This window comes from Pseudopodoces humilis, chromosome 11 (assembly GCF_049639895.1).
Source record: "Pseudopodoces humilis isolate 2021_Gansu_Grassland_sample_001 chromosome 11, ASM4963989v1, whole genome shotgun sequence".
NCBI classification, from domain to species: Eukaryota; Metazoa; Chordata; class Aves; order Passeriformes; family Paridae; genus Pseudopodoces; species Pseudopodoces humilis.
In genome coordinates, this window is record NC_142210.1 from 17,666,203 (window position 1) to 17,679,910 (window position 13,708).

Sequence of the window (13,708 nt, forward strand, 5' to 3'; positions counted from 1 at the left end):
GCACTCACAGGGCAGCATTGAATTACTGTTTCTGCATGTGGGGCCAAACCCTGTCCTCATGGATCAACACAGTCTTAGCCTAGATCATCCTCCAAAATGTGCAATGTGATTGAAATCATATTTTACCTTATCTGTGACCATTATATAGCTCAATGAAACATAGAGATTCAGCAGGACAAAAATGCAATTCCTTTGTCTTTTTCAAGGGAAAAGGCCTTGCATATATTTTAGTGCTTTGGAAAACTCCTTTTGGCAGAATCTGTGCCAGGACTAATGACATATGGTATCTTTCCTAGATTTGCAAGTTGAAAAGAGAATGAGAAGACCCCTTTCATTACAGCATAATAGCACGCCTGCGACAGTTCAATAGCTGTAATGAAACATGACAACCCAGGTCTGCTTCCAGTGATGTTTCCAGCCAGAGTCTGAATTGCACACTTTGGAACATGTGTCAAGTCACAGCTAAATGCAAAATTCCTATACATTTGGGGGGAGGGGAATCATCTTAATTTTCATATTTTATAATGATCACCCATTTTCAGATCACCAGTTTCCACAAAATGTTGTAAATGGTTACTTATTCTAAAAGAAACATTTTTTTTCCCCCTTATTGTCTTGGGATACTTAAAAACATTTTCCTGAGACTGGCCCTGCAATCTGTGGCAGTGATTGTTATACTTAAAGAGCAGAACATGCAGTCACAGTCAAATAAAAAGATTTTAAAAAGCAGTATGTACGTGTCTCCTGTCCAACTGAAGAGAGTCTGAGTTAAAATCTGGCTGTTGAAACCTTTCTTTAGGTGTGCTTCTTACGCATGTAAAATGGAAATAATTGTAGTGTGCTGCAGTTTAGTAGTATACACATGTATCAAAAACCAAAATGCAAATTGGGATCCTCTTCTCAGTATCCTAAATTTAGATCCTCTTCTCCCGACTGGCACAGCTTACATGGATTTACAATTCTTTCTTTATACCAGCCAAGACTTCTGACTATGAGTGACCATTTTGTTCTACATTTAACCACTTGCCTTGATATTTAAATATTGTGACCTAGGTCAACCAAAAATCACAAAATTTTCCTACTACTCCTATGACCTACAATGATAGATTCTCTTTGGTTAATGCCTGCTTGGAAACTGGTGAAAAATTCATCACTTTCATTGAATGAAAGCTCAGACTGTCATGTTAACACATGGCTCCAGAAGTTACGACTTGAAGAGAAACATTAAGTATTTCCATAAACTCAGAGAGAAAAATAAGCACAGCTGATGACACTGACTGTGCACTCACTGGTGCACTTGTACAGGCAAAAATGCATCTCAAGTCTCACGCAGACATATGAGATAAATCCTGCAGAAACAGAGCAGGGTTGTATGTGATGAAGGACAAAGCACACTCCTTCAGCTTGGCTCCCAAAACACTGGGTTGGAGCCCAGACTTTGATGCTTCCTGGTTAAGAAGTGAAAATACTAAACAAACAAACAAACAAACCCCCTATAGATTAGCAGGACTGCTGTAAGTTAACACATTTCAAATTGCTTGTAAGCGACGGGGTTCTTCCATGTTCCAAGAAAACTGTACACACAGAGTGGACAGAGTCCAAATTCACCCATTTGCCAGCCTTCATCTTCACTGTTAATTTTAATTAACAAAACAAAGGCTTCATCATCATTCATTCTATTTCTCAAAAGTTGATTTTTCTTTAAAAAAAAAAATCTCTTTGTCCTCATTTTTTCCTCTCTCCACTCAAACAGTCTTAATACTCCTGTGGTGGCACTAATAGGATTCCATTATCTGACACATAGTGAGTCATCACAAAGAAACAGAAAACCTTGCTTCCCTATGCAGGAGTCAAGTACCTGCTCCTTTGTAAGGTCTCAGCAAAAAGGTCTCTGTTCAACTTAATTCCTCTCTTTACTGCCATGTTATAGAAATAGGGGCGCTTGAAAATGAGTATATAAATACAGGGTGCACAAGCAGTCAACAAAAGTCACATAAACAGAAAATACATAGTTGGTTGCATTTCTCATTGCTAAGTCCACACCAGTGGGACAAAGGTTCAAGGACTATAGTAATTTTTTGAAACTTGCTAGCATATGCTTTGATATTGTCCTAGCCCTGGATCTGTGATTTGACTATAAAAAGATGAGGACCTTGGACAATTTGGCTTTGCACTTACAGTGTAAAATGTACTTAAAGCTGAACACAGAAAGCGAAATTAAGCAAGAATTATTCAATTTAGAAATATCTTGTATAAACCCATTGAAATGCAAACTCTGGAAAATGCAAACAAAGTACATATAATTTTAACCATTATTGTACTAATAGGGTCAAATTCTGATCTCAGTGAACTAGGTCCATCTGCTTTGATCTCTTAAAGAATTGTATGCATCTGCCTAAGAATGGACTCAATAATTATATGTTAGCTGTGAGAAAAATCAGTCACAGTGAAAACAAACACCTGTGCTGCTCTCACTTGATGGCTCACATATTCAAAAGTATTCTACATCTTTGAGTTTGGATTCTAAACTTCCTGCAAATTTGGAGTGATAGTACTGAAGACAATGGGGATTTCTATTGTTGTAATTGAAGGACAGAGTCTGTCCACAGAGATATATTTTTAATAAAATCTTCAAACAGTCATTTTAAGTGAATTTCACAATGTCTTTACTCAAAAATGAGCTGTTCACTAACTGAAAGTAACAACCAAAAAGAAAAGTTAAGGGATAAAAAAAGAGGTTGAAACTGTAGGGACTGGGATATTTAATCATTGATAGCACTGACTGAATTGTAAAGAGGCTCAAAAGAAGGTGTATGTGAATGGAGATGTCAGATTAGCTTTCCTACTGGTTGGGATTTCAATAACTGACAGTAGATAAGATACAATTAGTATTCATATATTGAGGCCAGAGATTTTGAACCAGTTTTCAAAGTATTGTCTAGCCTTGAAAAAGTATGAGCTGGTTTATTAAATTTTTTTTAAAATATGTATTTTTATAAAATGCACTTCACAGGAGAAGGAAAAGTGCTGGATGATTGTCTTAATGTTTCAAACACCAGAAAACCAGCTGAGAAGCAAATGATTTTTGAGAGTCCTGGAAACTGCATGACTGATCTATCAAGACTTCCACTGTACTTGAAAGGTCCATGGGTCACAACCGCAGGAAGTCACATTTTGAGACCCAGCTATGAAGTTATTTGAATGGCCCGAAGATATATCCCACATCAAATGGCTGACCTCCTGCACTTGCATACTGCAGGTCAGCTTACATTTTTTAGCCAGAGGCCCTTGCTGATTCTCTTTCATAATACCCTGGAACAAAGAAACACACTCTCAACTTTCTGGGAAGTCTCCCTGGGTTACCTAGAACTCAGCTTGGCAGAACCGAGCACAGCAGCTCTGACAAACAAGTGCATCCCTTTCAAATGGAGGCAATAACAGAGTGCATGCAAATGTTGCTTCCCAGCATTTTAGAGACTGCCCAAAACAATTTCTCCAAGTGGAGTTTCTGACTGCCTTTTAACAACTTCTGTCCCAAATTCTGCATCACAAAAGCGCTTCAGATTATTTGGCTTTGAAGAAGTAAAATGATGACCTGCATAAATACTATCCTAAAAAGCTCTCAGGTCACCCCTAAGTCCCTTGCAGGAGGTCTAAAATGGTTTTATCAGCAGAAGTGGCAGTCATACAGCCAGCTTTCTACAGACAAACAATCTAATTTGTAAAATTTCTGATTAAAGAGAAAACTCTGCCACTAAGTGTTGTATGCACCATAGAATAAATTGATTAGAAGTAATCAGTGAAATGTTAGAGCTTTATTTACTTTACAAATTTTTTTGGTCTATTCAGAAATGTTCACTACCGTGAAAAATGATACTGAAACTTTATGCAACACACACTTGATGAAAAAAATATAGATTTAAAAAATAAAAAAATCTATGGAACCACTAATGCTACCTTCCACTTGTGCACTCTGTCACTGTTGTATCAGTGTTTTAGCTACATTAATGTGGGACAACATTCCCTAATCTAACATCCACATAACTGCATACCTGCAGAGCAATGGATTCTACAGCATACAAAAATATCATGAGTGGTTTAAAACAGTCATTGAAATTATTATTAATTTATTATATTCATCTCCTGTATTAATTTCAGTCTACATTAAACAATGAATTTTTTGCCTCTAAAAGTAAAACATAATAACCAATGTGATTCTGTTAACTGCTGAGAACAGAACAGCAAAATGTATCATCAAATACAGAAAATATGAATACGTAAAGATCACATATCCAAAGCTTTCAAAAGTCCAAAATCCACAGCCTGGTTCATTTTTTTGTTTAGTAGAAAGAATAAACTTTAGATTTTTTTCCTGTTTTTCTATTTTTTGTTTGTTTGGAATGAGATTATGTAGTCTGTATCTAATATATTAAAGCTTCACAGTTTAGTATTCACATTTTAGGGTCATCTACTCTCCTGCTTGAGTCATATTTAAAGAAAAAAAAATGAAATAATAAGAGGGAGGAATTTATCTACAGAGGCACATTCAACAAGCAAAGCAAAAATGAAAATAAAAGCAACCTAGAAAGACATAAATCCAAAAGACCATAGAACCTGTAAATATTAAATTAGCATTCAGACAAAACTGTTTTTTGGGGAATTAAAGCATTGCCTCCTAAAGAGAAACAAAACAAATACATAAGAAAATTATTTGTATTTAATTTTAACTTCATCTATTCTACATGAAAATTAGATCAATTGCCAGAATTGCAAAGACACTACAGCACAGAAAAGCTTGGCTTTCCTCTATTTCATATAGATGGACTGATATGAAGAAAAAGTGTATTTTCTGTGAGTATATTACATTTATTTTTTCTCTTACATAGGGCAGTTATGAACAAACTAAATTTGTCTCCTGTGACTTTAGCAAGGACACTGAGATACAGTGAAACTACCACTCCTGAAGCACAGATATTTGTAACTGGGCTCTCTTCTCTCCTCCTGGAAAACTTTTATGTTCACTTTTCAAATGTAATTTTTTCAGTTTGGGATTGTTGGCTTTTTGGTTTTTTTTCTTTCCCCAAACAGAAGTCAAAAAAGTTGTTGCAGTTCACTTTAGAAAACCCTAAAGCCCCTGGGCTGCTTCAAGCCTCAGGGACCCCAGAGCACTTTCACAAAGGATATGGTTGCTGATTTCAGAGATTATTTCATCCCCCTCTGGAACACATCATCTCAACAGTGAAAAAGCATCAATTTCCATGACAGCAAAATCAAGCATTAGATGCTACCCTCAGGTTGTCAGTAAGGAAAGACACTTGCCCAATACAGAGAAGTTAAAGAAACCCTGCAAGCTGAGTCCAAGCATTGGGAAGAGTTTCCAATTCAAGTTATCGACCCATCAGCATAATTCATTCTGAAAGTGTTTTTTTTCCAAACGCTGCCTAAAAATATCAGGTTTTTCTTATTAAAGGCTGAAATCCTGTGAAAACAATTTCTTAGAAAAAAGGTCACAGGTGTGCATGTTTAGTGAAAATAACGCTGGTGGCACTGTGGTGCTGCTTGTAAACACCTTGTCCCTGAGGAGAGACTGCACCAGGCAGCTCCCAGCAAAAGCACTTCCTGCCACAGAGACATCCTCCAGTGAGCATCCAGCAAGTCCCACCACTGGAAACTGCTTGCATATATCAAGTGAGAAAATTTTTTCTGGTTATTTCGAGCTGTAAAAAGAAAAAAAAAAAAGGAACAAAAATCAGCCTGCGCTCAAATCTGTACTCACACCTAGGAAAAAGAAGGATTGAAAAGAACTCTCTCTATGTGTATACACACACACGTTAGCTATTAAAAATATGGGTGTGCTTAGCAGCTGAATAGACCTCTTCTATTTGGAGTATTTTTTAAATACAATTCCCAAAGCTTAGTCCATATCATTAATGCAGTGAAAAGTGAGGCTACTGTGTGGCTTCAAAGCATTATCTTTTTTCAGAAGAGTAGACATCTGCCGCATTCATTTTACTGCAGAGGTTTTTATAGAAAGAAATTAAATAGGAGAGAGGCATGTAGGGGGAAGGGTTTTTTTAATGTAGAGGAAAGAGTTCTGCCCTCACGTTAACATAATAGCCATCAGTAAAAGAGCACTGGGACAGGCAAGCTGGGCTTTGCTCTCCACTTCGGTGGGTCAGATGGGAGAGTCTTATTCAGGAGAGTCATTTAGGTGCTGGAGCCAGGCTGCAGCCCTGGGAACCACCAGTCTGCTCCTCTCCTGCAGTGCCTCTGTCTGAAAAGTCTGGGTTAGAGAAAGCCATTATCCCCAAACATTTTTATTAACTAGTTTCATATGGGGATAAGTGGACCTGGGAGCAATCACATGCATGGGGAAGGTGGTGATCTGGGAAGAAGAATACACAGGTAACCAAGAGGTTGCACAGAACTGCAACATTTTTGTCTGTTTCCTCAGCCAGGACAAGGCACACGACTTCAGCTGAAGTCTGCTGATCATCCTTTTCTCATTGCCCCTTAGTTAGACCCTGAGCCCTTCAGGGCAGCCTGTTCACCACGCCAGAGCCTGAGGAGGGCTCAGCTGGGTGCCCCATTGCAGCCACCACAGCTCCATAACAGGAAGGGCAGCGTTAGGGCCTCATCCCTCTACCCTGCTGCCATAAGGCACCTCCTGTGCATGTTTCCAGGATTTAAATTCTTGGGTTGTAGCTGATACTTAGCCAAGGCAGATATATGCTTATCAAAGTATCTGAGCTGTTGTGCTCAGAGCCACTGACAGACTTCTATTGCTCTGCTGATTACAAACTGACATGCAGGAGGGAAGACACTGCAGCTGCCCATGTGTAAAAGGGAATTTGCTCAGGGATACACCAACAGGACATCCTTCCACTGCTTTTCCCCACACATCATTTGTGACTCAGCTCTATTGCACAAGTCTGCTGGAGTTTCCAAAAACAACATTCCAGAAGACTGCATCATCCTGGACTAGAAAGCAATAATGAATGCATGGTTTTCCTTAGCCCTAAAATTCAATGTATATACACGAGAAGGTGATGATTATTGATTTCAGAGTCATATAATATTATCAGATATCTGGAAAACATATGGAAAGGTGGAACCGAGGTTGCTTTTCAGAAGAGGAAGCAGAGACAGGAGGTCACCTTAAAATGCTTTTGGAGTTACTGCAGACTAGGAAAGGATGGGTTGGTCTCCATGACCAAGCAGCCCTACCAGAGAACAATAGCAGCTGCAGTAAGGAAAGGGACACTGTAAACCTTTGGGAACAAAACCTGATGGGGTGAGACCAGCAAAGTACTAAACCTGATTGTTATGGAGCCTCCATGGCTCATCCAGAGAGTATGGATAAGCAGCAGCCAGGAACAACGTGATTACATTTGTCTCCTTTGAGGCTGATGGACAAACCAGATGTCTTCAACATAATAATGTTGCTACTCCACATCATCACAGCTCAGCACTATTGCTTTCTATCAGGTACCACATCCAAGACTCCCCAGGCTCACAAAGATATGCTGCTAACCTGGAGAAATTTAACGTGTTGCAGCCAGCTGGGTCTCAGAGGAAGCAAGATACAAAGCTTTTAATTGCTTTAAATGTTCTGATGTTAGCAAGATATGCTTTAAAAAAACTCTTTCCAGGAGAAAGATATTTGCCAGTATGCTGTGACTATGATTTCTGTAAAAAAACAAAACAAAACAAAACAAACCCTTGGATTATTTTGCCTCTTTGAGAACAAGTTGCAGCTCAAGCATTTACTGACATAGATGATGTAATTTCTCTTATGTCAACAATAAGATGCTGAGATTCAAAGTCAGCTACAATTTGATTGATAATGTTTGAAAGGCACAAAACTGACAGTGCAAATACTCTGAGTTCAGAAAGTTGAGGTAGAGAACAATAAATGGAAAAAAAAATAAATAAATTGAGCTTCACAAAAAGTTACAACACAATCACTGCTCCAGCTGTCCTACAGCAAAATGATGAACTGAAGTATATCACTACCATGAAAATATTATCCTAAGTTAAGAATTAAGTTGAATTGATTTAACTTCTTGAATTAAACAATATTTCTCTCAAAAGAAAAAAAAAATGTGGTATAAACTTTTATACCAGTTAAATACTGAATTTCTTTACCATCCTGCCTTCACAGTAATGCTCAGATCTCCAGATCTTTCACTATGACTCTTACAGATAGATTTCCAAAATGGCTGTGTGTGTTAGTTAAGTAGGATGAGACATTGAAAAGTTGATGCTCATTACATGACATCCAAATGACAAACTTTTGAAACAGAAAAAAAAGGGATGTGCTTTTCTATTGGGACTCTCTCAAAGGGAGTATTAACATCCATTGATCTGCTTCACTATCACTTTCTCTGTTAAAGTCTAGTGCCTGCTGTAGAATAACATGCATCCCACTTTTTTAGTCAAGCAACACCCCTTTAATTTTCATTTCAGTCTTCTGCATCAAAACAAAAACTGCATCTTATTGTAACTAATATAATTTATTTATACTTGATATCATTTGAAAAAGTGATGACACACCAACAGCTCAAGCATGAAGCATTTTTAATTCTTCAGATGAAGTGACAGATGATTATCAAACAACAGTTCCTTAATATTTAAATAACTAAAAAAAATTTGGTTGCTTTTAAAAAGTGTATGAAACAAAATAGAATTCTTTACTCTATCTTCTGTGGCTTGGAAGATACCTGGGGTGACAGGTCACACAGTCACAGAAACTTGAGCAATCAGTCCATCCCTCTGTGTGAAACATTTTCTGCGATGTACTGCTCATTTCTTGCCAGCACTCTTACCAGTCACTGTTTTCATCACTTGCCTTGTGTTTATCCATCTCCTAACTCATTACTCTCCCTGACAAGCCCTTTCTTGCTCAATAATTTTCTTCCCCCCCCTTGCTACCATCTGCCAGTGACAAAAATTTTCTAAACATACAGTAAGTTGGGTTTTAATTACTCAATCTGCTTTTCAAACATTTGCAGTTTACTCAGGTGTGCTGACACTAAAAATAAAAAATAAATAAATAAAATTAAAACATTTAGTACAATAATTCTGAAAGTAGACATCAAATGGGGCCACCCACAGGAAGAAAATGTAATGGAAAAAGAGGAAAAATCATCAATGCCAGGTAGGAAAAGCTGGGAACTGCTATGTACCATAATCTTCATGGCCAAAACATTCATATCCTCATTTTCAAGGTGTATGTTGGCTTTTTTTTCAATCCTATTGTTTAACATTGGCCTGATAAAGTGAAAAATTTTCACCAGGAAAACCCTAATGTCATGACAGTTGTATCTAAAAAGTTCTTCTGAGGCCTATTAAAACTTTTGGCACATACTTCAGGTCTGTTAGGTCTCTCAGGTATCAGAAAAGATTTTTTCAAGTTTGCTTATTGGTTACAAAATTTAGCAATCCTGCTGCTGCTTCAGCGGCATCGTAGTAAGAACAGACTGTGGAGTTTTGTTTTTGCAGAGAGGGACTGGGTGGGGAACTGATTTTGGTTAACAGAAGGATTTGGCTGGGAGCCTTTTGCTTTGGCTTTTTTACAGCAGAAAAAAATGTCATTTGTGGTCTGACAACAGGGTTTCTCTTGGCCAGTTTGGCTCCTCCCATAAGTAACAATAAACCATGACTACTTTATTTCCAGCTAAGTTCCAAGGGGTTTTTCTTTGTCACCAACAAGCAGGAGATGACAGCACATGTGAGTGCAGGGAATTCAGTCTACTGGAAATGTGGTTTGGATTATTCAATTTGTAGATGAAAATTGAATTACTCTATGGGTGATAAAATAAAATTTTATGCAAATATTCATTCCTTAGAAATAGAAGATACTTAAAAATCTTTTAATGTGGCAGAACTGATGAGATTTTGGCTGCAGAACAACCTGTCTCTGAAGCTCCACAGATTGCAGAATTGTCTTTCTTGATAATGTCAAAGACACAGAACAGCACTATCTTTCCTTTACTTCAGTCCTTGTAGCTCGAGTCAGTCACAGGTCAATAGAATTCTGAAAAAGTTAAATATTTATTTTAACATATGTCTATTATTAACCCCCTTTGATCTCCATGCAGACAGTGCTTGTTGCCTAGAACAAGAATTAATATTATCTAAATGTAGAAGTAATACTTTTACTGTGAAAATCCATTGAATAAGGGCCATCACTTGAGCATACCAGTCTCAAGCACCAGTTTGACAAGTCACAGAAAGAGGAGAGGACCAGCTTAAGCCAATGGAAATTAGTATTTCTCTTGCTTTTAATGTTGGTGGTTGGTTCTGAAATACTAGTTTGCACAAATTTCTGCACCATTTGTCTGCCCAGTTAGTAGATGTTGTGAACCATAACACCCCTGGGAATGTAAGAAACCAGAAATAATCCCCATCTCCCCTAAAACCCATGAAAAAAAGGGGCAAGAAAAGAAATTAAACATATTACTAAAACATTTTCTCTCAGAATGAATAAGAATGTTTAGAGAAATATTCAAAATCATGTTACTTCTGCTACACTTCATTTTTAAAATGCTCTGTGACTGCTTAAGTTCCTTTGACAGAAATGCTTATTTCAACACTTACTGTATCAGACAAGAGAAATCCCTACATATGGTGAACCTTCCTCCTTTACAACAAATTTAATAGTGGACCTCCATACTGTGCCTTTATTAAAAACATTGTGATTGTGCATTAAAAGGTCATGCTCATTTTCTAAGCTTTCCCTGTAGAAAACACACATTTCTACTATATCTGCACTGTAACTTGAGGGCTGCATTCACTACAATTTTCTGAGCTGTGGGGCTATAATCTTCCTTTTTGTTTACTTGTCAACAATATTAATGCTTTCTATTTTCAGCACTTTACTCTTTTCCCAGTCTGAAGATATGTCAAGAGGCAAAAAAGCACACTTAGTATTTGAATATGTAATGCAGCTTCATCTTTAGGCATAGTTGTCATTATTCAGAGGTTAAGACTGTATACTTATTTCATAAGCATACCATCAGTATGTGCTAACTAAATTATACATGGTAAATGTCTTACACTTAAATAGAAAATAAAATTTTCTATCAAGAAGTGAATGGACAGTAAAAATATTTTCCAACCCTGAGACTCTTTCTACATGATTTTTCCAAGCCTTAAGGGACCCCCAAATTTGGTACTGCTACAGCAGGTAATCACAGAAATGCTGAAAGATAACTCTGAGGAAGAATTCTATTGTAGGGTGCAAAGAATACTGAAGCCCATTAATGTGATTGGTGGTTGTATCATTCTCTCTATAAGCCTGAAAATATTTCACATAAGCTGAGTTAAAAGTTCCCATTAATCACTGTCAGCAACAGAAGCCAATTCCCATAACAGACTATTAATTTATGCTGTACTCCACTTTGTTCATGAATGTGGCATCTCATGAAATTAGAAAAAAAATACTAATTTAAGATCCAAGATTTTTGCTGTATTCCTTCACAATGTCACTATTTCACTATTGGCAATATAATTCATAACTCAGAAATGCCAGAAGTCCTTCCTTTGGCAAGGTCCTCATCTTTCCTAGATCTTTATCAAACAGTATTAAAACAAGTTGAACTCTTGGCGACATCTTTTGGAACTCTTGGAAATTTTAGCACTTCCCAATCAAAGGGTCCAGATATCTGACACACCATAATGCTTCAGGGCTACTTCTTGAACTGCGATACCTCACAGAACATGATACTGGCATTTGGTCACAATGTCTTTTTTTGATATTTAAGATTGACACTTGCTGCAATTACCCTTTCTGCAAGATTCTGCTCCAGAGATGCACAGCCTCTCAAATTACTGACAGCCCTGCCACAAACCTGACTTTGTTCTCTTAACCAACTACTCCCCATGGCATTTCATTAAAGGGACATTTTTACTGAAAACAGTCTTGCCAAATAGCTTTCTACTCATAAATTGGTTTGTCATTCCACTTCTGGCTGTCTCTGTTGAATGACATGCAGATTTGGAGGTAATCCAATTAACAAGTGGAACAATTAATATCACAAACTATCTTCATGCTAACTTTGAAATAAAGGGTTAACCATTTTCCAGTGACATGAGATCTAAATAACATATTAACAATTCTTACATTTATGCAGCCCCTTCCACCACAACTCTCTCAGCATCATCAAAAACTGAGAATTGTTGCCAGTCATTGTTTCTCATGGAATGCCTCTGGGAACTCAACAGGATTTTTGCATCTACACTCAACTCAAAACTTATTTTTATGGAAGACAGAGATACTACCCTCATCTGCCTTAAAACGAAGCATTGGTTTAACAAGTCACAGAAACAAGAAAGGACCAGCCTAAGACAATGGACCTTATTTTTTCTCTTATTTTTTCTGTTGGTGATAAGTTCTGAAATACCAGTTGCACAAACTTCTACCACCTTTTGAAATATTTCACTTCATCTCTTGAGAAGAGTAGAGGATACTATGCAGACATCTTCCCTGAGTTCCTTATCAGTCCAGTGTGTTTAATATAAGGATTCCTCTATATTCTGAAAGAATGGTCCAAATAACAAAGCAAGTTTCCTCCCACTGACTTTTCCGGAAGCCAAAGTCAAGTAAAATATTAGTTGTGATAATTTTACAAAAGAAAGACTTTTGATTATTGAAATGTCTTCCCAGGGAAATTTTGTGCTTTCCTTGCTGCTATGATAAGCATCAGGGAAAAAAAAAAATTCAGCTCCTTACAGAGGCGAAACTGTGTCATACCCACCTTTTAAAAGTGAGACTTCCAGGATCAAAGCAGAACACAGTAAAAGCCTTAGAAAAACTGTGCTGTTTTACATCAGGGCTGAATTTAGCTCCACATCTTTGGCTAAGACTTTAAAAGGTAGCAGAAGAGAATGAAAAACAAGGACAACACAAGGTCACTATGATGGAATGAAAATAACTGATGAAAACTCACTTTTCATTTTTCCTTCACATGTTCAAAAATTGTTGTTTAGTTAGTCAAAATGCTACTTTTACCTATATCTTGAGAAACGAGGTAGTGGTTCAACAGAACTGTGTGTTTGAGCAGAGATGGAAGGACAAACCCTCAAGAAAATCAGCTAAACAAAAAGGAATCATTAAACCAGTTGACTGCCCTAACTGTGGCTCCACTCACTTCTGCCCTAGATAATCACTTCTAGATGTGTTACTTTCCATTTGTCCCAGCTGGCATTCAGTGTGTTTGGATGGTTAATTTATTGGCAAATATATTAAAGATACTTTGGGGGACTGCTTATTTCTATCACAAATTCCAGCCTCTATAGTATCAGAAGCACACAAAACAAATTACTGCATCCCAGGATATGGACTTACGCTTGACCACTTGATGCCAGTTGACACACTTGTTAAAGTACTCAGTAGGTTTCCAATGACCTATTGTATGTCCTGAAAGGCATTCCTGCTGACAATGTCTGCATTTCATCCCACTGCCAAAAGGGATGGGCAAAGTAAGGTTTATTTACCAGAGAGATGTTCTCTCACTTTCACATGTTCCTAGAACAAATAGCATATCTGTACTTCTTAACATTAAATATTTGGACTTTACTATTTCCTTTCATTCCAACTGAATTTCCATTCAGGCCTGGAAATGCCAAACACCAGCTTGGTCTCATGAACAGCTGTGAGTGGGATCAGAAGTGACGCTGCTTGAAACCTCACAAAGGCAGGAAA